Here is a 25,392-nt window from a genome sequence, read left to right as displayed (position 1 = left end):
TCACCAATGCCCCCTGTCTAAAAAAAAAAAAAATAAAATAAAATAAAAAATAAAAAGTCGTACCCTTGGGTCAAAGTTTCTGTACAGGCACACAAATTCTTCCCACTTTGTGTTTTTTCACAATTTATGCATGGGGTTTTGTGCATGCGCAATGGTTATAAATTAGACCCCTAGTCTGGACTTCCAGACTCTGCATTCCATCTTTGGTCTAGAAAAGGTATCAGTATTGTAAATTACCTTTTCAGAAATGGTAATTTCATGTCCATCTGTCCTTAATTCTATCTCACTTCTTTCTTCTTTTTTTTAAAAATCCTTATTCTTATTTTATTTATTTTTCTTATTTATTATCAGTTTTAATTTGTCCTGTAGCAGGGCTGTGTTTTTAGTGTTGTATGTGTAGGCCTAAGTGTTTGTGTTATGTGTTACTGTTTTATATATTGTGCTATGTATTGATATCTTATCTATTTTTAAAACCCAATAAAAATATTGTATTATTATTAATATTCTGGACTCCTGGGAGAAAATCATAAAACCTATGATTGTTACGTAGTGCTAAATTATTGTTATGGGATTAGGTTTTATTATGAGAATATATTATGTGAACTTGTACACACTTGTGCTTAACACCGTTAATAAGTTATAAATCAATCTTAAGTTTACATTTGCCTCCGCAATAAAACAAAGCCATCTTTCACAGTGTCCACCATTATTTTGTGCTTTATTTTGAAAAAGGTATCAGTTCAGGTACATTTCACCACCTGTACCATTTTAAAGTATATTTTTGGTACTGGTATGGGAAAAACTCAAATGATAAGATACAATTGGTATAGAAGATGTATCTGCTCAGAAACAATGCAGTGTGGTTACTGAAAAGCAACCAACTGAAACACAAGTACAGCTAGGTCTTTACAACTTCACTGATTGCACACCAGCACCGGATATCTGATGTCCAGTGCTATGAATCCAGGGATCAGTGATACAAATCACTCCCCTCTGTCTCAGCACATAAGCATATTACGGAGGGAAATGTGCCTAGGCTGCATACTGTCCCCTGATTCTTCTCCTTTCTCTGATGAAATCCAGAACAATACAGAATCCCATCATCACCATCCACACAGATGCTAACAGTGGACAGCTCCAACCACACACACTGTCTTTCAGTACACTGTGTTACATCCACTTGACAGCCTATATGTTACATTGTCCTCTGGCCATCTTCAGCTACTCTTCGCTCCATCAAGTTCTGCATTTTAAAAAAGATTTGAACTGCTGACAGCCACAGGGTGTGGGTAGAGGATAGTCTTAAGCTGCGTTCACACTACAAGCGACACAGCAACAGTGTGGCCTGCTATATTATCACTGAGTCACTGTTGAAGTGTTATTCATGCGCTTGTTAACGTCGTCATGGGGTGTGTGTGTGTGTGTCAGATAAAATTTGTATTTGGTCATAAAAATGTTTCTGCTTACGATCAATGTCTGAGCCCCATTTTACAGCTAAAAACAAACCATATGATTGGTAACGCTATCATTGGAGCACTGAAAAAAGTTGAGGGGAGCTCAACTTTCATTTGTAGCTCAGGGCATCAGTTTGTCGCTTCAGGTAGCGTTATTCTGACTGGTGTTGATTTGATGAAATGAATAACCATAAGCCCTTTTAACACAGAATTGGCGCTATAGAGTCCCTACAAAGTCCCTTCTTTACGCCTCCTTTGCAATTTTACACAGAATCATTTCACTCCAGTGTGTGACAAAACACTGCACCACAGCATCCCGCAATCACAAGAGGCATGACAAGCATGACATATATACAACAATGATCACCTCTAGTGTGACATATAGAATAGGTGTCAGTAATGCTTTTAAACAATAACAATGATATAACATGTTAATCACAATCATTTACCTTCTCTGTTACATGGCGGCTGATCACGTCCTCAGCTCGGGCGGTAAAGAACTCCTAGACCTCTTTGTTTTGCCAGTTTGTGGACATTTACAGATGCTGTTCTTTTTGGATTAGCTGCTATTTGCTAAAAGATGCTTTTTAAATCTCCCGCAATGTGGTCATTAACATAATACATAATCAAAATGTCACAGTACCCGACTCATGGTCACATCTTCTTTCAGCTCTATAATTTACACAATTTACATTTGCTCCTGTCATAGCTCAGATGCCAGACCACTCTGTCCCCCCTTTCTGTAAGGTGGCCTAACAACATGATATTCCCACACTGAACAGGAAGTGTAAAACTGGCTATAGACATGTTGCCTGAGTACTGGTCCATGTCATGTTCACAGTTACTTTTTACAAATACATCCACAACAGTAACTCTGGTGAAAGGTTCCCTCCACATCTTTTCACAGGCTCAGATCCCAAAAGGCACTCACACAGATCACCTGTGCCAAGTCACATAGCATGGAACCAGCACTTTTCTTAAATCTGTAAAATGTCAGATGAAATAGGGTGTCATTAACCAGGTGTATATGCTTGTTTGTTGGCATTTACATGTTTGATATTTCCTGACAGAATCAGGTTTAAGTCAAGTTTTCCTTCCTGGTGTACCTTAGCTCCATGCAGTGGTTTAGCCCTCTGAGGTGACCCCCATATGGTGGGGAGGTCCAAGTGGAGACGAGGGGTTATAGAAAGCTGCTCGGGCGGTGACCATGGGAGTAACTGTCAATGTCAGCTTGCGGGTTTGGTTATTTTTCAGTTATGTTGCATCTTATTTGCTATTTGTTCATTTGTTCTCCTCTGTGTCATTTTGATTTCGAGATAAGAATTGCCTTGCGAGCCTTCCTTTCGATGTTACATCTTTGTTTGACTTGCCTCGAGTGCCAGACAGCCACACTAAAATCCCTCCTTGTATGTAGAATGACTGGCAGCAATGCTACACTGCCACTCTGGGAAAATGTCCTTCTGGTGACTGCACTGTGTTTTGTCATGTTCTTTGGAGCTATCAGTTTACCAGCGAGTAAGCAGAAGTCCAGACATCATAAATGATGATGGATAGAAACAGATCAAAAAGTGGACTACATCAACATTACTTCACTGCCTCTGTTGCATAACTACATCTAAGGAAACCCTCTGCATATGTTATGGCAACATGACAAGCGCTGAAAAACCTGGAAAAACTCATCATCAACCCCTAAGTCACCAACAGCCGCTGCAACAATCAATAACAGCACATGGCTTAACATGTCCACCCTGTCTCTCCAACCATCTACTGCTGCCACCTGCTCTTGCTGCCGCACTGCCACTTTGGCTGGTGGCAGTTACTACACAACATGTATGTTTGTTGTAACACCCACTATGTCAGCTTAGGCTATATTAATTTTGCACTAACCTGGCCTGCAGACATGACAGACTACATGTTGGTCCATGACATCACTGCTCGTTTTTCACCATGTGTGTAATGTCATCAGATTATTCTTGTCCTTGTTTCATTATTATTATTGGTATTTCGGTCACTGTGCATGTTTATGTCCCAGCTGAACTCTTGTTGTATAATGTAATGAAGGGCTCCAGACTGCAGGGAATACAGTTGATTTGCTGTATGTGTGAATTCTCCACAAAAAGATCCTGCAAATGTTTTACAATAAAAGCGTTTTTAGAGGACGAAGGGATGATAGAGAGCTTTTAATTTGAAATGGATACAGGAAGTATTGAGTTTGAAGGGATGATGTAATGCGTTAAATTTCACAGGGCAGATGGGAGCAGATTAAAAATAAATGTAGAAAAATACAATGCATGAGAAATAAAGGCCTGTGTCCGTTTCAGATAAAGCTGGTTCCCTCTACAGGTGTGAGAAGTTCGATAAGTTCATGTCCAGCCACGATTTGTGAAGTTTATTTGTCTCCTTGTTCCTTAACTTTCTTTGGTAGCTTGATGCTAACAGCAGCACTCAGTGCCTCAGCTACTTCATGCTAGCATTTCTCTTTTTGTTTTTTGTTTTTGTTTTTTTGGCTCTGTGGTGGTAATGTTAGTCAGTTGAGGAAATATCAAAAACACTGGGGTGTTTTACAGCTGTGTTCTTACTGAACAAAAATTTTTAAAAAATCAAACATGCTGGACTTTCTGCTGGGATGTCGTGACGCGTCCCAGACATCGTGTTGATAGTCGCTGACCATCACACTACACGGAATAAAAACAATGGACTGTTACTTGTGACACTCTTTGTCGCTCACAATCCAAGCTAACCTCGTCAGAGCACCGTGTTGGGCTTTGTCATGTCTGCCCATTAAGTTTTATTTTATTTTTTGTCTCATGTTTCACATTCTGTTCATCCTGCTTTTTTTTGAAAGCACCTCCCCCCTGTCTCTGTTCCAGGTCTGTGTCCTGCCCCTCCCTCATCCTGTGCGCACCTGCCCTGATTGTGCTCTCCCCAGCTTTGTCTCATCAGCCCCATTACCTTTTGTATTTTACCCTATGTCTTCCCGTCTCGTTGCCAGTTTGTTTGTACCCTTGTGTCGCGTTCCAGAATTCTGTTCCTAGCTATCGCATTCTGACTTCTGATCTGATCCCTGTTTTGCCTTTTGACCTTGCCTTTTGCCTCGCGTTTTTGGATACCTCTGCCTGGTCTGACTGTTCATCCGTGTCCCAACCCTGCCTGTTAATGAACCATTTCTGAATTTGAATCACATGTCTGTGTGTTTTCATTTGAGTCCTTTCCCTTGGTCCCAATTCATGACAGGCTTTAATTAGACTGATATCATGTTATCTGAACCCAGCATTAGATTCCCTGCATCCAACCACTTCCATCACAGTGAATCTGCATCATCAGCATGGAGGAGCCAAAGTCAACAACCTGCTGCTATCTCCTCTCAAGGCAAGCAGACACTAAGTGAGGTTGGGGTGATTTGGGCTGTTATCTAACTACACAGCAGGTACCTCACAATACTAACTGAGAGGGTCACCTTCACTTCAGAGACATTAGTGTGTGGACATAGAGCTGGCACCCCATATATAGAGGGTGTAACCTTGCCGTAGCAGCCGGGGGTTTGATTCCAGCCTCAGCCCTTTGCTGCATGTCATCCCCTATCTCTTTCCCCCTTTCACGCTATGTCAGTCCTGTCAAATAAAGGCAATAAAAAGCCCAAAAAAATATCTTTTAAAAAATGTGGACAGCAGATATAAAATATGTGAACACACACAAACTGTCTAGGTGACCTATACACTGTCACTCTTCACAGAGCTGTTGACTGTAAATGTTGTTTTTGCACTGTTTAGATAGTAACAAGTGCTCTTGTATTTACACGGCTTGTCACAAAGTCAGTGCACAAAGCAAAATGGAATTATTTCTGTCAGGTTAGCAAAAGTGATAGATAATATAAAAAGCTAAAGACCCAGAAATAAGACAAAAATTGTTAAAAAACTCTTGATTTAGATTTAATAGTTTTGGAGGATGGGGGCTAGATTGAATACCTTTTTGATCATGTTTTTGCATTCTCTGAATATCTTTTAGGGCTTGGGATAGAAGACGAAAAGTAAAATACGATGGATCCCTCTGACTGTGTTTTGTTTAGACTGTGGACTACTGGTCTGTGAACTGGATCATATCACGTTTCAGATCACATTTTGTCTTATTTGGATTTATGAATTATGTCTTGTATTCAGGGCTGTGTTTGTGCTTTATTTCTCTTTTGCTTGCGGGATATTTCTCCACGCACATTTTGTGGGAGGTTTGTCTTTTTTTTTTGCCTGTAAATATTTGTGTTTATGTTTCGATGATATTCATGCAATGTGCTGTTGGATGATGGTGGGTCAACATACCAGAATGTGTGGTTTGTTATTTGTTAATGTGTCTGAATAATCCCATGAGGGATTGGGGACATGTAAAGGTTCAGACACGAAAATAAAATGTCCATGTAGATGTCCGGGCACAAAAATAAAATCCTTATTCAAAAAATATTCATTCAGTAGTCTTCTAACATTCTGTGAGGACTGTGAGAGGACCCCTGATGACCCCTGATACAGCAGCGATGTTAAATGAGACATGATGTAAGATGTGAGATGAGCCTGCAGTCGGTACCCAGCCTGTGGTACCCAGCCTGTCTCTTGTCTGCAGACACTGATTAGTGCCCTTCATCTCATCACTCCGTAGACAGATACTGTACAGGCTATGAGTGGAGGGGGTTATTCACTTACTGGTGGCCCAGACAGCTGGCAGGAAGAGTCTGGCTGTCAGCCACATACAGCACGTAGATGAGAGGAAACCCTCAGAAAGCTTTGATACATGAATGCAGTGAGATGAAACTCTGAGCTCATAAATCACAGATCATTTCAGTTATCTCATTAATCCACATGTCTGATAACCTCCACCCTTATCATTACAAAGTGTTGTATTTTGCGCTGTGACTATAAAACAATGGCATCAACACACATTTTTATAAAATATGCATGTGTCACGTCTGCTCCTCTGCAGCCTCTCCTCACACACCTCTCTCCTAATCAGCCTGATTTCTTCCACCTGCAGTGCTTCTCTCTCCCTCTGCCTGGCTGCACCCTCGTCAGCAGTAACCACCTCCACCTGTTGCTCATTTCCTTTTTCCGCCTATATAACCTTCCCCGTTTCTCACCCTCAGTGCCAGATTGTTCTTCCGATGAGAGACTTTCCAGCATTCTGTTTCTCTCCAAAGTGGACATTCTCCTGTTTGGACATTATTGAGACTGTGATTCTGCTTGCTTTTGTTATTAAAGCCTGTGAAAGACTCTGTCTGGTCCCTGTATTGCTTTTGGGTCCAACCACTAGCCCTGACAGCATGATAGTTTTGTAACTAGTTAATGCCACATACTATGTAGAAACCTTTATTTTAAAGCTCTATAATAAAACAGCCTTTTCTCTCTGTTCTGAGAGTCTATTTCTAAATCACAGTTTCTATGTATTCTCAAGACAGGATTACTGTAATGCACTTCTCATTGGGATCCCAAGCAAGAGCCTCCAGAGACAAAACAGCAGTGCGAGGATCCTGAGAAGTGTGAAAATATGAGCACATCATACCCATCTTCCACTCACTTCACTGGCATCCCATCTCTGTCAGAATTAAATACAAAGTCTCCCTCCACATACAGTGCTCCACGGCAATGCCCCCCCTTACCTGAAATATCTGCTCACCCCACAAACTCCATCATGATCCCTCTGCTCCACACACTCCAACCATCTCCATCCTCCCCAGGACTAAGCTGCACACCATGGGGGATCGGGCCTTTTGCTCTGCCGGCCCTCGTCTGTGGAATGCCCTCCCTGACCGTCTGAAGGCACCACAGACTGTCAAGTCTTTTAAAAAGGGACTCAAAACGTTCCTTTTTAGCAAAACTTATGATCTTTAATGGACTTCTCGCTGGTCACTCTTGTGGTTTTTTTGCTCCTATTTTTGACTTCTTTTTTTTTAAAGATTTTTTTTGGGTGATTTTGCCTTTAATTGATAGGACAGCACAAGTGTAAAATGGGTAGAGAGAGAGGGAATGACATGCAACAAAGGGCCGAGGCCGGAGTTGAACCCACAACCGCTACAGTAAGGACACAGCCTCTATACATGGGGCGCCTGCTCTATCCACTGAGCCACCAGGTGTCTCCTATTTTTGACTTTTAATATATTTTATTTTGATTGTTTTTTATCTGTTATTTTGGTTGGTATCATGTAGCACTTTGAGATTTGTTTCAAATGTAAAGTGCATTGCAAATAAAATCTATTATTATTATTATTATTATTATTATTATTAAAGTTCTGCTGCAGGTCATGAAGCACTGACAGAGACCCAACACAGATGTCAGTGTGTCTTCTGTCACCATATGCACACATAGAGGTCACAGCGGCACATATTAGTCATTTGATAATTGTTCAGTTTGAAGTTGTTGTGAAGTCAACAAAAGCCAGACAATTTAGTTTTCATTTGTGAGTGACACTTGAAATAGTTAAATACAATTAATGCAATAAAATCAATGCCAAACATTTAAAGACTGTTACAGCCTGCAGCAGTTCTATCCTAATTCCTCCCTGTAAACAGAGATCTGAATTAGCCAGTAACATTAACTAAAAGCCACATTAACATTCAGCACCGCCACCACCACGTACACAGGTATCACACGCTGTGCAGCATTAAGTGCTGGAGGGGGCAACAAAACAACTAATGATCATCAACCACAATCAGAAACAATATGATTAACTACTGCAATTTCAATTTAAGATCCAGTGCAATAGGCACCATTAGACCATTATAGACATTTAAATTTAAGCAATTGCTCAAAATAATAAAGTAAATTATGCATCACAGTTATGAAGTATTAAGAAAGATCATCAGATCTCTCTCTCACTCTCTCTCTATATTTCTTTCGCACTCTCTCTCTCTAACAAAACTTCCCTGTCATTATTCTGTGAATTGCTGCAATTTAAAAAAATGGGTTGAAAGATTAATAAAACCACAGAAAGCAAGTAAGACTGAACCAAAATGATATGTTATGTCTCAGTGTCCTACGCTTCATTTAATACCGGGGACAGTGGCTGAGGTGCGCGGGTCAAAAACTGATAAAGCAGCGTTCCGAGTAAATTATGAATAACTTTGCATGTAAAAATTGCATGTAACCTTAGTCCACGTTTCGCCTTCTCTTCCTTTCTGTCACTCTCTCTCTTTCAAACACACACACACACACAGACACACACACACACCTTGGAGAGCACTCAGTCCTGGGGTCCATAAAGTGAGATTAGCATGTTAGAGAGTTATATTGAGTCTGAAGTTAGGTTTTCCCTCATACAAAGGGGGCTCTCTTCTAACCTGGCTAAAACGCCATAGTAATATATGTGGCAAACTTAGCTGGTCAGGAGCAGGTTATGTTCCAAGTTTCAGCTTGAAATCTGTAAAAAGTGCTTTTATTTTTTTCTAACTCATATTTTATTGATTTTCTCATTTAAACAACACAATACATATAGAACATAGTGTCAGTGGAATCACTTTCAGTCTTTATGATGTTTTTTGTAGACAGTCCATTTTTCCCATCTGCTTTCGCATAATGATTGTTGTAGTTTTATAATATGCGTGAGTCTCTCCATAACGTGTATCTCATCAATGATTTCCATCCAGTTCTTCTGAGTAGGGGGGTCTTCTTTATGCCATTTCCTTGTGATGGCTTTTTTTGAAGCCGCCAGTAAAATCTTGATCAGATACCAGTCTTTGTCTTGGATGCTTTCTCGAGTTACATTTCCCAAGTATAGTACAGTGCATGTTTTAGGCAGTTCATAGCCTAATATCTTTTTCATCTCTTTCCACACATCATCCCAGTATCTTGTAATTTTGGTACAATGCCAAAAAACATGTGTATGACCCACATTCTGTTCCCCACACAGTCTCCAGCAGAGTTGTTGAGTAGGTGATCGTCCCTTTTTCATTTTCGGTGTGATGAAAAATCTCACAATGTTTTTCCAGCAAAATTCTTTCCATATTCTGGAATTACTAGTTGTTTGCTGTGTTTTAAATATATTATACCACATATCGTCAGTTATTACTTCCTTTAGTTCTTTCTCCCACTTGTCTCTTATGTATAAAGTTGAAGTGTTTCTGTTTGCTACCATACCTTGGTATAATTCAGATATTACTCTTCCAAATTGGTTCTTGTGTGCATTACATAGAGTCACAATCACTTTATTTGGTTCACCTGGGAGGTTTGGCTTTATTTCTTTATTAAAGTAGTCTCTGACTTGTAAATACATGTAAAAATCTTGATGCTCTAATCCATATTCCCTTCTTAATTTAGTAAAGCTTTTGATTTCTCTTTTTTCAATTACTGTATCTAATATATTTAGGCCCCTATTTGCCCATTGTTTAAATTTCTGGTTCTGAGTCCCTGGCTTGAAATTAGTGTCATAGGCCATCCAATTCAAAACTTTTATCTCATTTTCCAATCTTACTACTTTGAACCAAATCTCCAAGGTGAATTTGGTGATTGGATCCAGCTTTCCTTCTTTTTGTTTGAAGATATTTCTATTAGCAATCATACTCTGCACATGACAGTTCTCTATATTTAACTCTATCTCCTTCCATCTTGTGGCACAGTTTGTTGCACACAGCATGTCAACGGCCGGAGCTGTGCAGCATAGTAATATTCTTTAAGGTTTGGCAGCGCTAATCCTCCCCCATCTTTAGATATTTGAAGTGTTGTATATTTAATTCTTGGTTTGCATCCCTTCCAAATAAATCTTGAAATTTTTTCATCCCACTCTATAAATTGTGAGGGAGGGATCGGCACCGGCAAACACTGAAATAGATACAAAATTCTTGGCAACACATTCATCTTGATAATTTCTATTCTTGAGCTAAAATCTAACATCAGAACTTCCCATCTTTCCATATCCTTTAAGATTTCTTGATTTAGCGGTTTGTAATTTGTTTCATATAATTCAGATAGATTTTTTGTGATTTTTATTCCTAAATAATGGATGGATTTTTTGTCCCATTTGAAACTATATCTTTGTTGAATTTCTATAGATGGGGAGTAATTAATGGACAAGATTTGTGTTTTTTCAACATTTAATTTATATCCAGACAGGTGCCCATAGAATTCTAATAAGGTCATCAATTTTGGTAGGCTGGAGTCTGTTTTTTTTAAATATATCAAGACGTCATCCGCGAACAGCCCAATTTTGTGTTCCGTATCTCTTATATTTATTCCCTCTATTTCCTCTTTTTGCCTCACTGCTTGAGCTAGAGGTTCAATAAAGATTGCGAATAGGGTGGGGGAGAGACAGCACCCCTGTCTAGTGGACCTTTCTAACTTGAACCACTTAGTAAGACTGCCATTTACTTTTATTCTTGCTTTTGGGTCCTGATACAGTGTTCTAACACATGAAACAGACTCTGGTTTGAAGCCAAATTTCTCCAAGCAAAGATACAAGAATCTCCAGCTAACGCTATCAAAGGCTTTTTCAGCATCTAAGCTTATTAATATGGCACTTTCTCCTTTTTTTTGTACTTCTTCTATTATATGCAATGTCCGTCTTATATTGTCCTGGGTCTGTCGCCCTTTAATAAAGCCAGATTGATCTTCACTTATTAGCTCTGTCATGAAGGTTTCAAATCTGTTGGCTAAAATCGACGTATATATCTTGTAATCACAATTTAGTATCGATATTGGTCTATAATTTTTACAGTATTCCTTGTTTTTACCTTCCTTGGGGATAACAGTGATAATGGCCTCTTTCCATGAGGGGGGGAGTATGCCTTTTTTTATTGTCTGATTCAATGACGCTAATAATAGCGGGTTTAGTTCCTTTCTAAAAGTTCTATACCATTCAATTGGAAAGCCGTCACTTCCTGGGGCTTTATTTGATTTCAATTTCTTAATGGCGTTTTCTAATTCTTTTTCTGTAATCTGTGAACATATTAAAGTATTTTGTGATTCCCCTATTGTTGGAAAGTCCAATGAATTTAAAAATGTTTTTATTGTCTCATCATCTGCAGCAACAGGTTGAGAGTAAAGGCTTTTATAGTATTCTTCAAATGAATTTTCAATCTCCTCTGGTTTAAATACTAATGAGTTTGTTGTAGGTTCTCTAATTCCATGAATTGTGTTGAGTTGTTGTTTATTTCTTAAGCGCCTGGCTAACGATTTAGTTGCTTTTGGTCCTCCTTCATAATAAGTTTGTTTTAGAAATCTAAGTTTCTTTTCTACTTCTTTCCCTAATATTTCATCAATTTTTTTCTTGGCTTCTTTAATTTGACTGTATGTCTCTGGATCATTTGTGTTTTTATGTTTTTGTTCTAATGTTTTAAGCTTTTCAATCTTTTCCTGAAAGTCCTTAGCCCTATTTTTTTAATATAAGAGGCGTAGGATATTAGTTTGCCCCTCATTACTGCTTTTATAGCATCCCACAAAATAGTGGGATCTACCTCTCCATTATCATTCTCTTTTCTGTATGCGTTTATGTCCCTCTTTAATGCTTCTACCAGCGTTGTGTCATTTAATAGGTCAAGATTTAGTCGCCAGGTTGTATTCTTTTTTCTTTTATTTAAATTTAATGTCAGATATAGGGTACAGTGATCTGACAGGTCTGCTACTCCTATCTTACATTCTACCACCCTAAATCTGTCCTCAGAGCTCATAAAAAAATAATCAATTCTCGTGTGTACCAGATGGGGAATGGAATAGTATATATAATCTCTCTCTAATGGGTGAGTTTCTCTCCAAACATCCATTATTCCTAATTCTGTTAATGTTGTATTTATATAACGAGCCAGTTGTATTTTACTACTTTTTTTGGTACTAGTTGTGTCCAAGTTATGATTCAATACAAGGTTCCAATCCCCTCCACAGATCAGTATTCCCTCAGTTTCAAGGGAGATAATGTCAAACAAAGTTTTGTAAAAATGTTTATCAGATTCTGGTGGCGCGTATATATTGATTAATGTGACCATTTGGTCTTCCAGTCTCCCCTTTACGATAATGTATCTGCCTTCTTTATCTTTTGTTTCTTTTAGGCTCTCAAATCTTATCTTGTTGGAGATTAAAATTGCAACCCCCCTTTTACTAGCCCTTCTAAATGAGCTATAAAAAGTATTTCTAAATCCCAGATTCTTTAGTTTCTGATGTTCCTGTGGAGAAAGGTCTCTTGCAAATAGATGATCTGTGTTTTCTCTTTTTTAAACTTTGTAAGAACCTTACCCCTTTTTATCGGGTTATTCAACCCATTCACGTTAAGAGAGGCTATTTTCAGATGGTTAATTTGCATCTTTTCCATCACTTTTACATTTCTTTGAAAAAAAAAAGTGCTTTTAATCTCTCCTTTGAGCTAAAGTCAATATTCAATCACAGCCATACACTATCCAACTTGCTGAGCTGTAACAATAAAAACAGAATGACAGTCATTATATTTCTATGGCTGTAACATTACATAAATGCCCCTGAACGAAGCCATTAAGTTACAGTAGCGCTGTAACTGTGTGTGTGTGTGTGTGTGCGTGTGTGTGTGTGTGTGTGTGTATATATGGCCAGAGGCATGGCACAAATTTAATGATGGGAAAACCATAAAAGATTTGCAACTCAACTTGGACTTTAATGCCAATGATTCGAGACTTCACTTGGACTTGAGTCTTGAGTCTTTTGACTTGAAGACACTTGAAGGCCAAAAAAATTAAAAGTTTGTTATTTAAAAGTGTGTCACGAATCAATTCATCTTCCTTCATTTCCTGTATCGAATAACATCAACCATATAAATTCCTAACAGCTAAATAACTGCTTGCTATGTTGTTTAATCAATTGGGCTGGGGACTACGATGCTGCAGTAATCAGCCATTGCTATCTGTTATTCGTCATACTTATTTAACTTATACTTCTACTTATTCTTATTCTTTTTCTTCCGCCAAAACTTTGAGCCGCTACTATGGCTGAAAGAGTCATGAACTTGAGCTCTTTTTACGTCAATTTTCTGAGGCTCTCCATTTACTTTGAATGGGAAAATTTTCAGCAGTTTTTGGGGATTATCGGGAAAACTGCTTGCTGAATCTCTAAGAAAAGTCATAGCAATCGATTCCCGATCAAGCCGTACAAACGTGCGAAAATGGTGTGCTATGACTTTTCTTAGATTTTTGCCAAGCGGTTTTCCTGAAAATCCCCAAAAACTGCTGAAAATTTTCCCATTCAAAGTAAATGGAGAGCCTCCAGAAATCGACGTTAAAAGAGTTCAAGTTCATGACTCTTTGAGGCCATAGAACACAGCCATACGTTGACGTAGAGAAGTGATTCAGACTTTAAACAGTTCACCAGGTCATGGACAGTGTTCACGTAAATGGAAATTTTGGTAATTTCTACTTTTTTTTAAGAATTGGCAGTTAACGTATTGTGATGTTTTTCAGACATTTTCAGATTTTACAATGGTCTTTTATGGGTGGAACTCTCGTCACAGATCAAAGCCACTCTGTCGGTAGAGTTTAAAGGAGCTGAAAAATAATCTCAAAATTTTCCAACAAACTGTAGCTACTCCCCAAGCTAGCAGTGAATATACACAATTTATACATCAGAAAGAAGAACAAATTGTGGTGTGATTAAAGTGGGTTTGAAAGCTGACAAACCAACACAGCTGGCTCATGGGGCCTCAAAAGGAATAGAGAGCCAAAAAATTCCCCGTTTACTCCAATACAAATTGAGATGAGAAATTTGTGGAAATTCAACAGCGATTTCGGATTTTTAGCAGATATTTTTCCAGACAAAAATGATATGGCTGCATTTGTCACGACCTCTTCTCTCTCCCTGTTGTAATATTTTGACTATTTGGTGAAAGGTATGGCTGTGAAATGGACCCGTTTGACAGGGCCATCTCCATGAAATTCAACTGCCTCCTTTGAGTTGAACTAAGAGGAGAGGGGGGAGAGGAGGGGTGCAGTTGGGCCATCAATTACCATAGCAAATGGACACTTTAATTGGCCCTTGTGGCCCCCCAGGTGGAGAGGGTCCTTAATTGGCCCTTGTGGCCAACTAAAGTTGCCAAGTTTTTAATTATTGGTATACTTGTAGCCCTCCAGAGAGGCCACAAGTATATGCTTGTGGTATATGCTTGTAGTGTGTGATGCTTATGCATCCACACTATTGTTCTTCTTTTCTTTATTAGTGTGGATGCTTATGCATGCATCCGCACTATTGTTCAGTGCAGGCACATGCAATAAACGCGTATACTAGGACCCCCAGATTGTCCCACTGAAAAGTCAGCCATCGCTATCCGTTATTCATCATACTTATTAGTGTGGATGCTAATGCATGAGAGGCATTTTAAAACTGTTGTATCTCAGTCATGGTCACTTTTTTCTACACATTTGACACACCAATCTCTTCAGTAAGAACTCACTTTGCCCCCAGTCTGCATATTTTGACCACATTGCATCTGCACGGTGTCTTTTTTAAGCACTCTTCATCTGTCTTTTATCAGTTCTGACCATGACTCTGAGCTGCTGTCTGTCTGCTGCTCCTCTCTCCACTGACACCAGTGGGCCATTAATTACCAGAGCAACGATAATGACACACAAACACAGTGCCATGCTGGTGTGCTGGTGTGTATGTGTGTTCCTAAATACACAGATTCAAACTTCCAGCCATTTAAGCTTGAAATTATTTCTTTGTGTCACTTTCAGACACACAGGTGCTTCTGATCAGCAGGTCAGACCTTCATCAGCTCCTGTTTACTGTCACTGTCTTTGTGTTTGTCTGTCTGTCTCTCTATCTGTCTTTCTCTCTTTGTCTCTTTCACTATCTCTCTCTCTATCTGTCTCTCGCTCCGACTGTCTCTGTCTTTGTCTCTCTATGTCTATCTACCTGTCTCTAACTGTGTCTCTGTGTCTCTTTCTCTCTCTCTCTCTCCATCTATCTCCCTGTTTCTCACTGTGTCTCTCTGTCTGTCAGTGTCTCTCCCTCTCTGTCTGTCCCTGTCTCCTCCCCTGACTGTCTCTGTATACCTGTCTCTTTCTCTCTTTCTGATACTTTCTCTTTCTGTCTTCAGCTGTATCTTTCAGCTTCCGAAACCTTTCAAATGTGAAAATGTTATGCTCTTCAAGGACATTTATGCCTAAAATATTAAACATTTATTATTCTAACCTTTTTCAGTTGACATCAACTTCTTCCTATGACACTCTTGCAGTTCAACTTGTGGCTTCTTCACTTTGAAACAGTTCAGCTTTCATTTCTGCCAGTTTTTAAGATATTTCCCTCAATTTGTAATATGTCTCTGTACTTCAGCTATGTATTACTGCATTTTCAAACATACTCTCAAACTGATTTCAGCTATTAGCATCCACGTGCATGTTCAGCAGGAAATGCATTTTCTAGTTCTTATTTCACCTTCCGTATGTTTTTCGCCAGCTAACTAGTTCTGCATACTTTGTGCTATTTAAACTGTTCAACTATCAGAACGTTTAACTCGTTCAGGACATTATTGGAATGACTTTTGTCATTTCTACTCTTTATACTTTTTAAAATATTAAGTTTTTTTAAAACTTTTTTCCCATTTAATGAATGGGGAAATTTTTCAAATTCTCTTCAACCCACTCCACTTTAAAAGTCTACTGCTTCCACATACTTTCAGCTAGAGACTCCATTTAACCGTTTAAGGGGTCACAAGGTCTTCAACTCTTCTGATATGATTCAGCTCTTTTGTATCTTTTACAGTTTTTGAGTTTTGGCAATTTAAGTTTTATGCTCTTTTCAGACGATTTCTGCATTTATAATGGAGTCAAATGGAGACAGAATGTTGGTCAGAGCATGTGACATCACTAACAAGCTCTTTGTCTGTCTTTCTGTGTGTCTCTCTGTCTGTCTGTCTCTTTCTCTCTGTCTGTCTTTCTGTCTCTTTCTGTCTTTCTCTCTGTGTCTGTCTCTGCATCTGTCTTGTCTGTCTCTGTCTTTCTATCTGTCTGTCTTTCTGCCTTTCTCTCTTCATCTCCTTGTCTGTCTCTGTCTCACTGTCTTTCCCTCTTACTCTCTGCCTGTCCTCTGTATGTCTTTCTGCCTGTCTCTGTCTTTCTCTCTCTCTGTATGTCTTTATGTTTGTCTCTCTTTCTACCTTTTTTCTCTCTCTTCATCTCTTTGTCTGTCTTTCTCTGTCTCTCTGTCTCTCTTACTCTCTGTCTGTCTCTCTCTGTCTTTCTGCCTGTTTCTGTCTTTCTTTCTCTCTGTCAAGGGCGTAACTTTGAGTTGAACATTGGGGGGGTTGAGTGACACAGGCTGCATGAGCCGCTCACGGTGCAAAGGTGTTGCTCTCAGCTCCCAAACAATTGAATGGTGACCAAAATTCAAACATTAAAAATAAGGTGAAAATACAGGCTTAATACTGAAGCAAATAGTTATTATTTATGAGGAGAGGTAAAAAAAAAAAAGATTTAGCCCCTAACCCTATTTACTGACACAAACGACCCAGCATTGTTTTGTCTTTTTTTGTCTTTTTTTTTTCATGTGTGTCTGTGTGTGTGTGCAAGCTTGAGTGTGTGTGGATCACTGTGTGTGTTTATGTGCGGAGAAACACTGGGCTGGTTTCGGTTCGGTCCAGCGGGTTTTTAGCAGAAACACGGCCACTTTGGACTCTGATCTTTCTTCCTGTGACCCTCTTTTCAGCATGTAGTATAGGCTACACTCACACACACCCAGGCACGTTATGCAGGTGTAACATCCAATTGGGTCCGCACCCCGCACTCCGAACCCGGACGAATTATGAAGAACACGCCGCCGTCGGCTCGCCTCAAACACACTAGATCGTTAGATTTCCAGACCACTATATGAGTGTTGCCAACTTTCTGGTAAAATCAGACGACTGTCCAAACTCTCTGAAGACTTTTTTATTTAAACTATCTTGTCAAAGCGACCGATGAAGTTGAGCGAGCCGCCGTAAACACCGCCTGGTCCGAGCAGCATCTGCCCCGCAGCAGCAGCAGCAGGCTGTGTTGAATAACAGCTAAGAGACACAGCACAGCAGAGAGGAGGACTAACTTTCATTCATTCAACATTTGACCACAAGTCAAATGTTGAATGAACGAAAGTGGTGGCACTGAAGCTCTAGCAATATCGTACCTACTGTTGGGAAGACATTTTCATTCTTTTGCCCAGCCAACAATTTAAGATTGTTGACTGGGCTTTCTTTTTCCCCTCAGCTCTCTTCATACCACCGCGAATGCTTCCGAAACATATCGTTAAAGGGACGCTCAGGTCCGTGGTGGGCGAAACCAAATCTCAGCGCGGGAGGGGGGGCGCAGACCAGTCACTTTTTTTTTTTGTTGTTGTTGTTTTTTTACTGCCATTGAGAAAATCTACCACATTGTCGTGTTTATAATACCTAACATTCATTTAAAATAATTATGATATGATACTGGGGGGGTTGTGGTGGCTGGTTTAAATTATTAGGTGGGTTGCAACCCACCCATCCCCCCCATAAATTATGCCTATCACTCTGGTGCTGAATACTGTCAGGCCACGTGCAGGTTCTCAGTTCCATGTCTTTCTTAACCTAGACATTAACATAACATACAACAGACAGAGAGGTTTCCATCATTAAGGCCTATCAGCAGGATCTCCAAGTCATATAATTACCCAGTAACACAGTATGTTCCTACCTTCTGATACAACCCACTATAACGTTTCCTAAATTAGCTCCCCTACCACAGAATAGCTTGTTTACAACTGTGTTTGGACCACATGGTTAACGCCATCACGACCGCCATTTTAAACACGTGGGTAACTCTGTGAAATGGTCACTGTTTTTAAACGCACAGTTAACGCCGTGAAACAGGCGCTGTTTTAAACTTTTTTTAAACATTTTGATGCTGTGAAACCAGTGCCACATGGCTAACTCTGTGAAATAGTCACTGTTTTTAAACACATTGTTAACGGCAGGTTTGGCAATTTTTGGTACGTGGCAGGAGTGAGCTTAATCACCCGCTCGCCTGGACCTCTAGCAGGGATCCAGGGGAATCCTTCACGACTCTAGCACATTATCTTTAATTCAAGTAGCCTACACGTTCTTATTATTGAAAAATTGCAGTGTGTGGGCTAAAATAGTTATAGCTAGCTATTAGTATTAAGTGGAAACAGAGTACATTACTACTGCTATCATTACATATTTACTGACTAGAATTGGAAAAACAGTGAAATGTATGGATGGTAACAATGGTGGAATGTAAGTAATGCTACATTTAATCTTCACTTTAAGTACAAATTAAAGGGTGACCAGATATTGGAAATGAAAACCAGGAACATTTCCTGTTCCCAACAGTGAATGTATCATGAAATTATCTAATGTTATTATTTAGGAAATAAAAAAGGAGGACAATAAGGGTTCATTTGATTTGGTATGTTGTACTGTAACAAACTATAGTGCAGGACATCTAAAAGATACAGAATTGGTGGGGGGTCTATATATACATACATATATATTGTATTGACAGACAACATTTCTCATCATGCCAAGTGGACTGAGTAGTTTGTTAAGTTTGCCATTCTATGTTCCAAAACACTCGTTACTTTTTGGTAGTGTTTGTAAAGTGTCTATGAAGAACATGCTAGTTTGGTTCTTGTCACTTTTTATAGTTTGAACCATTATGAGCTGGCTCTTACATTTCTTGAATCCAGCTTAGGGTGATGCAGTTAGGGGTGGTTGCCCACTCCACTCCTGTGGTTGTTCTGTTTATGCACTAAGTGCAAAAGGTCCACTGACAATACCTGACATTTGTTATTCTACAGTATGTACTCTGTACAAAATAACCAAGGCTACAGTGAAGACATTCATCATGCTTAATGTTTTGTAACTCAAACTTCTTGATAAGCAAAAAGGGTTAAATTTGAGTTCAATATTGAAAAAGTCAGCAATGACAAGTAGCTTTATACTCTTTTAAATATTTAATCAAAATCACAATCTTTTCTTGACCTCAGCGAGAATCATTTTGCAGCCTTTCCCAACAACACTGTTGTTCTGTTCTCTAGTGCCAACCTCCTGTACATGCAGATTACTGTCAACACTTTTAGAAAGCTCCTGCTAGAATACAGCATATTTCCAAGTGTCAACTGAAGCCATCAGCATTATCTCCATGTCAACAACAACTTGTCCAAAACCAAAATGAGATTAGTTTTTGAGAAAGCTGACAGCCTGCTCTTAAATATGAAATAAAATAAAGCAAAATGAAAGCCTTTGTGCTGACACCATGATAGGCTGCTATTACTGTTAGAGAGAGCCAAATCAAAATGTTTCTCTTATAGAAAAGCTGCTGATTACATTTGGTTGCTGATTTCATTTGCTTGTAATTACAGCTCTCTATTTTCTATAATTATGGTGTAATTTGACAGCAACAATACAGTATATTTCAGAAAATTACATGTCCGTGAAGAACCATTACTGCATGCTGATTTCCTGACAGCAGAACATATTTTATTAAATTCAGTTTAACACACACTATTGCCGAGCCGTCTACACACATGTCACAACACTGTGTTTGACCATTGCATCCATCCTGAAACATTGTTATTTATGAACACTGCAGATCCATCACGTCTCCGCTGCTGGACAGGGAGTCACAGTCCTCACGCCTTCACCAGTGCAAACAGAGCTGTGTCCACAGACATACACTATCAATCAGACTGAGGGGGCTGAGTTTGAGCTGATGGTTGGCTGTGGAGGATCAGCATTGCTCAGTGCAGCTGCCCAGAGATTCAAAAAGACACGCACATCCCGTAGTGGGTGCTGGATCCAAGATTAACCAAAACAGGAATCAAAAACTCATGGCAACAGTACAGAGGGATCAGGCAAAGCTCACAGGTGTGGAAATTGGTCACAAAGGTCATACACGAGGATTCAATGTTCAAAAATGCTGGGACGTTTGCTCACGGGGAAGACAAGATGAATTGGCACAAAGCGAAGGGAGAGCTTGGCTTATAGACACACGAGGGAGGGGCAGAACGAGACACAGGTGAGGCAAATGAGAGTAATCACCAGTGGCAGGAAAGGGAACAAAGGGAGAAAGTAAACTCAGAGACAACACGGGGAAAGAGGAGAATACAAAATAAAACAGGAAGTGATGGACAGAAACCTCAAACCCTGACAATGAATGTTAAGCTTGAATCTTTGTGGAATATTAACTATTATGAGTTGCAAGTTTTTGTTGTTTTGTGTAGATACACGATATACACACGTCTTTCATTGTGTGCTATCCATGTGTGTTAGACACAATACAATTATAGAATCTTCATATTGATTGTTAAAGCTTAACATTTTTTTCATATACTCTGTGTATGTTCTGATGTATAGACACAATGTTATTTATCTACATACATACTTGTGTGGTACAGAAAAGAGTATATGCTCTTGTGAAGATTTTTCTTTCTAAACACTATATATACTATTTATTCTCACTACTTTTTATGTGATTATGAGTCTGAGGAAGAGCGTCTTTTAGCTCGAAACGTCACTCATTTTTGCAGAATAAAATCCTTTCAGGGGAGCTTGCTGGTGTGCGGACCTCTATTTTTTCACATTTCAGTGCAGCTGCCCACCTGAGAGGATCTACTCCTGATGTGGGTCTGTCACAAATATTCAAGTAATTTTCTATTTATATAGCCTAATATCACAAATCACAGTTTCGCCTAAAGGTGCTTTACATCTGTACAGCATAGGACACCCTCTGTCCTCAAAGCCTAGATTCAGATCAGGAAAAAAAAAAACAAAACCGCTTCAGCAGGAAACAAATGACAGAGAGAGTGGAAACTGAGACCATGTACCACGCTGACAAAAGATTTGACCAACGGGAGCACGTAAATTATATAGTCTATTGCCAGTAGTTTTTCACTACATATTTTACTCATATTTTAAAATATTTTAATTGGCATGGTTTTTGGATGATGTAAGATAGCTGTTGCAGCTTCACCCCGATTTCACACAAACCCTCAAACCAGCCTGTTCTCATTCTGAAGGCATCACATACAGCCGCTTTGCCAGTGCTTTTGGCGTAAGATTCCTTACATGGCTGGACATTATAGGTAGCAGTGCTCTTATACTGGATGGCTGGACCACACCTGACTAGTGGCATCACTTGAGAATGTGGCTGAACAGAACCTGCTGCATTTGCATGATATACAGCAGGACGGTGTCAGGTTGGAACGCTGCTGGCAACAACGTATTAAAACAAGTGCAAGGGTGCTTATAGGATGGGTAGGAGGGGCAGTGGATGGGTCCAAAAAACCCACTTTCATGCGGGAGTCCAGTGTTCGCTTCCTGTCTGAATATAATGGGGGGTTTTCTACACCTTACCATGTGCCTCCTTCCCCTAATCCTAACCATCATGCCAGCATGTACTTTTGCTGATGTGCCAATTTGGTTGCCATGTGCTTGTGTTGACATCATGGTAGCAGCATCCCGAAATGTCAATAGTAGGATTCCTATGTGTAATATGTAGATGTGGAAGTCCACTGCAAAGCAGCAACATGTGACAACTGGTGATGATTTTGTTGCTTAAACAGCACTTTGTGAGTTTTAATCAGTCAATCAGTTAATTTGTTATTAATTAATTTGCATTTAACAATGCAGTGAAGGTTAAAATCTAATACAAATTATTATTTTATTACCTCAGTATTTCATGACTTTTCCTAATTCTGTTACAATCACTTATAATCATATGCTGATGCCACACACCATAGAATTATAGATTGGAAAGTCTTTATTACAAATACTGGTTAAGAAAAGAATACAACAAAGCCCAGAAATATCAAACTAAAAAGCACCTCACAGGCTCACAAAAGGACAACCAATCACATCTTTTAAAGCAGTGGCTCCCAATTGGTCCAGCCAAGGGGTCCAGGTTTCTCAATAGTCATTATTTAGGTCCACAGAGTTTCATATTTTCTATGCCATACTTTTGTTTAGTCATGTCATCAAGCTAGTTTGCTGATTCTGTTAAGCAGCTGTCTGCCACTTTTCACTGAAGTGAATGCATATTTTGACAACCATGTATATGTCATGAAAAAGTTCCTTTTAAATTTAAAAAGCAAGTTTATTTATGGAAAACAAATTCATTTTTTAAAAACCTGAAACACTGATGGCTCCAGCACCCCCACGACCCTTACGAGGACAAGCGGTTACAGAAAATGACTGACTGACTGAAACATTGATTCATATCATGAGATACAAACTGAGCTTTATAAAATTAAAATTAAATTCCTGCCAACAATAATGATGCTTCCATTCTGTGCAGTATCACTGTGACATGTGTCATTCCTCTCTGCATCAGCCAACAGCATACTAATGTATGTGCAGACAGATAGGCTGGCTGAGAGGGCCATCCTCAGCTCTGTCCCATGAGAAATACATGAAGACATGATGACAAATTTAGAGAGAATTTTTTTTTGGGGGGGGGGCATAACTTCTTACAATCTGCTGCTAATTTTTCCTCAGACTAATTCCTTGTCTAATATCCATAGTTTAAGCTGCGTGCGTGCTCCTCAGATTTAACAATAGTCTTGGGCTCTCTAATGACAGCAAATGTTCTATATGATACACTCACCCTTTACCAGAGAGATGCAAAGACTTGTGACTAGGACCATAGAGGCAAAACCCGTACTAACATGTACTGCTCCACACATTGTACTGAAAAGATTTTCTGCTCTTAACCGTGTTACATTTTCTTTACAAAGGATGACAGTGAGCCTCTTAACTGCATGAACGGCATTACTGTTTTACCTAAAACTCTGTTTAGACCGTTCAATTTCTCTTTTGGCTCTGATTTCGTTGCTCTGTTTTGAATACACAGAGTATTTTGTAATATTTTCACAACTTTTGTATATTGTGGGCAAACCAAGGATTCAGCATATCCTAAGGGGACACCTGTTTATTTGGTAGACTGATAGACAAACATGTCGGAGTATGCCAACCTTCACAAATTGCCGTTGATAAATATGATTACTAAACCAAATCAAATGATCCTGGTTCACGGGACAATGCTTTGACTGACCATGCAGCCAAAGTGTTGCCACAACTGTCTTTCCTTTCAATTTAAAGCTCTGTCACAACCTTGCTTCTCCTACTGCTGTGGCCATCTTACAGGAGACCGCTGGTATAAAGAAGCATAGGTTGTGGCTCTCCCATGGATGTAAATATGTTTATAATCTGTGAGTCCACAATGGCGGCCGCACTGTGGCTCCCCCCTTCCTGTACCTGCTACAAGCCCCCTTCTGATATAGTTTGCAGATAAATTCTTGCCTATATGTGATCAGTGTGCAAATATCTTGTAGGATTAGAGATGTTATCAAACTGTCCTGAGACATAGACTTGTATGAAGGCCCACTCTGCTTCTATTGCAAAATTCCTGCCAAAAGGCAATCTATTTAAGACACATGCCAAGCAACAGCAATTATTACAGAGGCACTCACTTAAATAGATAATGATTGAACCCTGCCAATCTATTGAATCTACAGTCAAACAAAAGCTCTCCAGTTTCTTTCTAGTAACACTGTGCAGCAGCATCCATCAATGGGACATGGTCTGCACCTGAGCAAAGCCACTGGTCCAGACTGTGATACGTCCTGCTTGTCACCAGCACAGTGGTCTAGTCTGGAGGTCATCCCACTTTGATCCATGCATCCCACTGTTAGAAGATGCCTCCCCCACCAGGCACCAGAGAACAGCAGGATCCCTCCCAACCCTGAAAGTCACCCCCTCATCACCTGCAGATCCTGCAGTTTCAGCTGCAGCCTACAAGTGACTGCCTCATGCAGGCCCCAGAAGCCCAGAAGAAGAGTTGCAGACTTGTGGCAGCTTTGAACCAAATGAGAGATCTTTCTCATGCAATTGAAGATTTTACAAACTCTACTACAAAGGGCATGTTTATGCTCTTGCAAGTAATGACTGCTGAAAAACAAAGACTTCACAAATTCATGCTGCACTGGATGCAACTTGTGTTGTTATTAGACATTTAGCCAACAACATATTATGACCAAGACATTTCATAATCTTGTCATCACAACTTGTATCACTGAGTTGAATCAATGTAAGGGACACTGGCTTAAGTAATGTTTGAATTGTTCTTGCTTGTGCTTCAAATCATGACTGTTGTTTACCTCCTGATCTCCATGTGGAATTTATCACTAGAACAACTACAGACATCATGAACTCCATTGTAACTCAACTTGTTCCACCAATAGAAGAGAATCCACATTTTGTTTGAGATTGAAACTTACTATGGCTGAATAGGCTTTAGACAAAGTGTGTGTTTTTTTTTAAAAAAAACAAAAGTGTGGATTGATGAAGCAAATACACATTTGGGCACTGTAGACTTGCCAATCACCAAGTCTGGGGGCAGCTTCCAGCCCCTCACTGGTCTGGGCCTTGATCTTGCTGTATGCCAAATGTCTGATCCTCCTGTCTCCTGCCCCCATTTCACAATTTGTTAATTTGACAGAAGCAGGACTTATGAATTTCTTAAGCAGAGGAGAAAATGGTAGAAACACAAAGTGGCAGTAAAAATATTAGAATGGGGAAAAAAGCCTTGAAAGGCAAGTGAACAAGTTGCCACATTCATCAAGAAAACTCATGAGTGGCTGAAAGGCGAGTCCTTACCTGTGTCAAGCTTTATGGAGAAAAGCAGAGGATCCTGTGGAGAGGGAGTGCTGGCACACTTCCACTGCAAAGCCCATAAAAGAAACCTCCCGTGAGCCAAAACAGCGCTGAGCCTGCAAGAGGACTGAGGGCCCTGAGGTCAGCCACAGGTGGATGCTTCACAGCTCTGCAGCAGCCTGAATGATCTGAACACAGATCAGCTCCTGGCGGTTGATGGCGCCAATCAGAGCTGCAGACCTCTCCTGGGACAGAGGAGCAGTGAGCTCTGATGGGGAGCTACACTGAGGGTTTGACCTAGCAAAGGTATGACACAATCCTCCCTCCCTTCACCTGGAA

At 39.7% G+C, this 25,392-nt stretch overlaps 1 protein-coding gene across 1 annotated transcript in view; it reads right to left on the bottom strand.

Moving 5' to 3' along the window:
* ptprfa (protein tyrosine phosphatase receptor type Fa) overlaps positions 1–25,110 on the bottom strand; it is a 223,900-nt gene extending 198,790 nt beyond the window's left edge. The window contains 1 exon segment of the mRNA XM_042512701.1: positions 25,057–25,110. The gene's annotated coding sequence lies outside the window, so the exon portion shown is untranslated.
* Positions 25,111–25,392: the final 282 nt, after the last annotated feature.

The sequence above is a fragment of the Plectropomus leopardus genome, chromosome 3 (assembly GCF_008729295.1).
Source record: "Plectropomus leopardus isolate mb chromosome 3, YSFRI_Pleo_2.0, whole genome shotgun sequence".
NCBI lineage: Eukaryota > Metazoa > Chordata > Actinopteri > Perciformes > Serranidae > Plectropomus > Plectropomus leopardus.
The sequence above is the reverse complement of the archived record's forward strand: the minus strand, read 5'-3'. Positions and strand labels throughout refer to the sequence as shown.